The sequence below is a fragment of the Neopelma chrysocephalum genome, unplaced genomic scaffold (genome assembly GCF_003984885.1).
Source record: "Neopelma chrysocephalum unplaced genomic scaffold, ASM398488v2 Primary Assembly neopelma1_24, whole genome shotgun sequence".
Classification (NCBI taxonomy): domain Eukaryota; kingdom Metazoa; phylum Chordata; class Aves; order Passeriformes; family Pipridae; genus Neopelma; species Neopelma chrysocephalum.
Window position 1 is genome coordinate 34,876,706 of NW_020897693.1, and position 5,489 is coordinate 34,882,194.

Here is a 5,489-nt window from a genome sequence, read left to right on the forward strand (position 1 = left end):
AAGGGAAGGGAAGGGAAGGGAAGGGAAGGGAAGGGAAGGGAAGGGAAAAAACTGTTTTCCACTGGAATTGAAGAATGGTGAGGCAGATTATTCCCCACATTCTCATTAAAATGCTCCTGCAAACTGATGCTTATTGTTTGTCACTGTCAAAATAGTGGATTCATATTTTATTATATAGTAAATAAATCCTCTTTCAGTGCTGTTGTGTTGATATTATGAGCTGTTTGCAGGATGAGGGAGAAGTTGACTGGGGATGAATTTGCCCATGCATGTGCATAAGTATATAAGAGAGAGATGGAGAAATAAGGAGATTACCACAGGGAGTAAGTGAAAAATGGGAACAGTAGTTAATTTGGAGCAAACATTTAAAAGTAAAAACATTTACTGCATGAATTGGATTTTCTCCTGCTCTAAAACCAACATCATGAGACAATTTCAATGTGTGACACTCAGAAATACTCCCTTTTTCTTGCCTGAGTCTTTTTGTGACCCGGGAGTCAGAGTATTTCCCCATTCTGCTTTTCAGCCAAAGGTAAATCACTTCACTCATGTGTCAAGATTTTCTTGTTTTTCGACAAGAAGGGAGCAGGGATTATGCTATATGCCTTTCTGTGGAAGAACTTCACAGATGGACATAAAGAACACATGATGATGCTGAGTGTCATTACTCCACTCTCCCCTGCTGGCTAATTGTGTGGAGGGACTTTCCCTGGTATAGACTCTTTCCCAATATGTCCCTTTAGCAAGTGGGGTAGGAAGCCACTGGCATAACCTATACAGTTGTCAGCTGGTGATTTCATCCTCTAGTTCAATCACCTGGGCTACTCTTGATAATGACTAGCAGATGACAGTTTTAATAGCTTTGTCTCCAGATCTCCTAGTTCCTTGTGCTCAGAGATTTTAAACAGAATAAATATTGTTCCAGTTGATGCCATGCTCTGATACAGCCTGCTCAACATCTTTCAAGATCTCACTTTAAGTTGCATCCCAAATTATGTATAATTTCTTCCAACCCAAAATGTGTATTGCCTCAGACAGTCCTATTAGTGTAGTGTTCAGGATACAGTCTGATGGTGATTTTTCTCCAAAATTAGTCAGTAAATCTCTGCTGTTTGCTCTGATATTTTGGAAGAAATGAATGCTCTCTGTGGTAAACCAGGCGCTGCTTGCCTTAAATTATCACTTAACTACAAACCTTATGAAGTGGTTTTTGGTTATTTTTCTTTGTCTGGGTAGTTAGCTTCCAAAACTTGAACACCCACAATGTCTGGAGAGGTTTCCTGTTGGGTTAGGTAAAGCTGAATGGCCACAAAAAGTAACAGGGAAGGCCTGATGTCTTCAGTTTTGCAACAAAACAAATACAGCATGGCTGGCAGCAGAGCTGCATACTTTTATGCTGACCAGCCTCAAATCTGCCTAGGTGGAGGCATGAAGCAAAAGAGAGCTCAGCCCTTTCCTTGCTCAGTTCTGTGTTATTCTACTTAGGTTGCCAGGAAGGACCTGATCTTCTCGAAACAGAAATCTAATGCTAAGGTTCTACTCATAGTGAGAAATGACCTTCAGAGGCCAACTTAAACATCTTTCCCAGTTTCTCCATATCCTTGCTCCAAGTTTACCTGTTCCTTGCAGACAAGAGTCTGATCAGGTCCTGAAGATCTCAGGTGATGCAGATTCTCCACCACCCCCGGGCAATCCATTCAATTCATTGTTATCCATTCAGAGTATTTCATACACAGCTTGACATTCCCTTGCAGCAGTCTAAGGTCTTAATCCTTATCCCAGTGGATTCAGAGAAAGATTAATCCTTTCCTCACTGCAGTCCTTTACATACTTGAAAGTGGCTACCATGTCTTTTCTAGATGAAGCCACCCAATTCCCTCAATACTTCTTCTTGGTTTGTGTTTTGAAAACCTCTGAAAGAAAGAGAGGTGGTCTTGGAGTATTTTTCCTGTTATACAAATACCTGAGAGCTGAGGGGCACCCAGCACTGAGGTCAGGCAAACTGACACCATGGTTTTAGGTAGCTGGGTTTTAATTATTTTGAAGGAGATTGCCAGTTGTGCTGGAGGGTTCTATGAGGAAGATGTTTATTACAAGGGAAGAGATGGTAACTAAATGGTTGACCTGAGGTCATGACTTTAGCACACTGTCAATACGTGCTGTATCTCAATTTATGACTTAAACTACTGAACCTCTTTTTCAGCTCCCATCTGGCCAATCTCCAAACTGCCCTCCTCTTCTTCTTCTTTCAAGGACAGTGTTGAGAAAGAGAGGGGATTTATACAGCCAAACTTCCTGCCTCAATGTGTTGAGCCTTTCCCAGGCTGATGCAGCTGCTGTTTTCTCATTACAAATCTCCCAGCCTATCATTCAGTGTAGAACTAAGCTAGGAGGTAATGCTTGGTGTACAAGGTCTTTATACAGAGACACGTAATGATTCAAGATAGTGGCATTCATTGAGAACTAATCCAGAAATTCCAAAAGTAAATGAGTAAATAATCTGCCACCTGACAACTTATCTGTGGTTTACTGTATCTTTGTATTTGAGAGACATTTTCAAGTCAAGAAGCCACGTGAATGAAGAAGAGAAATGGAATGGGAGAGGGAATACATCTAGAACTCCACTCTTCAAAAGGGCTTGTTCTCCACCTTTCCCTGTAAAAATGTTCTTTAGTGAATGGATTTCCAGCACGTCAGAAGACAAAGTGAAATGTTTATTGGCAAAGGGTCAACTGCCTCCAATGAAGCATGAGTTGTTGAGTAGTCTGTAAAAGATGTTTTATGTCTATCAAACTAAACCCACCTTTTGAACATCTGAATAGCAATGCCTCCCCACAGACCAGGTCGTTGTCATTTCTGCCAAAATGTCCAAGACTCAGATGTCCCCATTACAGTGAGCACCAAGGGTATATCTAGACAAGGAAAAAACTAATTGGTTTCCAAGATGATCTTAGTGATCTTCTAACTTACAGTATTTATTTTTAAACAGGACTTGATGGCCAGGGTACAAGCAAGACCATCCTTCAAAACATTAGCTGACTTTGCTTTGCTATGTTCTACCTCAGCTGGTGCTGGCTGCATGGACTGCTTCTCCTTCTGAAACCTTGGAGCTGTCACAATGGCTACATTCCTCTGATGTTGGTGGTGACTAACAGGAGGAGTCTCATGACTATGAGATGTAAGCTGCTTACAGGTGATCAACAGGAATACAGAGCTCTGGCCACAAAAAATCAGAGCAGTCACTAACATTGTCTTGTCTTGTGTGAAAGTCCTTATATGTTTCATTGTCCTTCCTAACTTATCTCCCTCATTCTTGGAGTCATATAAACATCTAAATATTTTTGGGGGAGCAGAGGAGAAAGACCAAATGGCCAATATGTTTCCAAAAAGTTGGGATATCGGGTTGCTCATGATGCTGTGGTCCATTCTAGCTGGCCCATGCAAGGGGGCACCAGGTCTGTTTGAAACAAGTGCACTAAGTCACAATTTATGGTGCACCCTGCCGTGTCAGGAAAGCTGTCGCAAAAATCAGCATTTGAGTCATTTGCTGCTTGCTGGTGGTGACAGGAAACAAAGTTTTGCAGTCAAGTAAACTTCAGTGTATCAAAGCGTAACAGCAGGAAGAGAAAATTTTGATGATAGGCGGGAAGGGCCTGTTATGGGAGGCAAGGCACTTATGGCCCTGAGCTCAAGTTGGGGGTGTTGTCCCTCACTGTGGTCCACTCACTCCTCCATCCCCCTGGCCCTGCAAATGCCCCTGAGCTCTGTCCCTATAATAGTGTGGGAAGTCTTCCCCTAAGAGACTCAAGATTCTTCCCTTCAAGTGCCTACAACTGCCCCCTTCACCAAACCCTGCCCACAATACTAGCTCAGCACCAGAGGAATGGCTGAATGCTGGGGCAAAAACCCCTATAAAAAAGTTCAGGAAGCGAGAAGAAAAGGAAGGATGAGAAGGGGGAAGTACTACAGGCATTTCTTCCTTCCTCTGAATATCCTCTGCAGGTATCTGGGTGCTGTCTAATTCCCATCATCCCCAGCAGGCTTCAGTATCAGATATTGCACCCTGACAACAAGGTGTCCTCCTGGGATTTGATTGGACTCTTCTCCTTGTTTTCAAGATACTTTGGCTATTAGGAAAAGTATGCAATAAAACATCTCTAAAAACATTTGTTTCAGCTGACTGATTTGAAGATCCTGAGGCATAAAGCTCAAGCCAACCGAGCAGTCCCATTACTCTCAAGTGACTATCACAACAAGGAAAGATATTGGACCGAGGTTCCTGACATTCTGCATCATTTCCAGGCAGGACACTTCAGGAAAGAGCTCTTAAGGAGTAGAAAATTAAAATAATAAATGTAAATGGTGTTTATTGCAGGGGAGGATTAAATCCCAAACTAACAGGCATGAATATGTGAGGATGGTCACCTGAAGAAATCTTCTGCCAGCAGAAGCAGCTACTGCTCCAGAAATTGTGCACTGGCCTTTTTCACAGGGCCGGCATCTTCCTTCTCACTCCCAGCCAACCACCCAACCCTCGTCTGCAGTCTTTTGATGCTGTTGAACATTGTGTCAAATTTATACTGGCCACATCAGGGTGCAGGAGCCCTGGTCTTCCTTTCTGCTTGTGAAGTGTCATGCACACCTAGGGAATCCTATAAATAATAAATAACAATAACACATGCACATATTCATAACCAAGTCATTGTTTACATTGTGAATATTCAGCACACACCAGATGGTTCTTCTTTCACTGCCTCCAAAATGGAAATGACCAGTTACTAAAGATAAAATATTCCTTCCCTCTGCTGCTTCCCTAGGGTTCCTATTTGTTGTTCTCTTGTAGAACTGCTGCTCCCTAGAGAAGAAAGCCTTTCAGCCTTGGAAACAGTGAAATCAGACCTGAAATATGAAATGTTTCATATCTGCAGAAGCTGCAGATAAATGAACACAGTGTTAAACCAACTCCAGAAAATAGACTTGGATTAATCCTCCTGCCTGCTGCAGCAGTGCTCTGGGAAAAGCAATCTCTCTCCCCACTGTCACATGGCTGCTGCTCCTGCTATCAAGATGCTCCTCCAGTGGGTCTGTAAGAGCAGTTCCTAAATGACTTTTACTCTGCGAAAATGCTAGCTATCAGCTAGTGCATGAGATGCACTGCACACAGCCACCACCCCGGCCACACTGCAGGTGCCAATGATTTTAGCTGACTACTTGATTACTATACAGAGGGCCAGACTCTTGCCTGCTTCATTTCCACCTGCCTCAGTGGGTGCAGTTTCCATTTATGATCTATTATGCTAGATAGACTCACAGCACTGGGAAGAGAGACCATGTCTTCAGCCACCCAATGCCAAGTCAAACACCAACTTGCCTTTCTCTGTTCCCATATGTCATACACAAGCTTGACAAGCTCCACTGAAGGAGATGGTCCCATCCCATCCCATCCCATCAAGCAACTGGGTATGAAAGACACTGGGCTCAAACTGTGG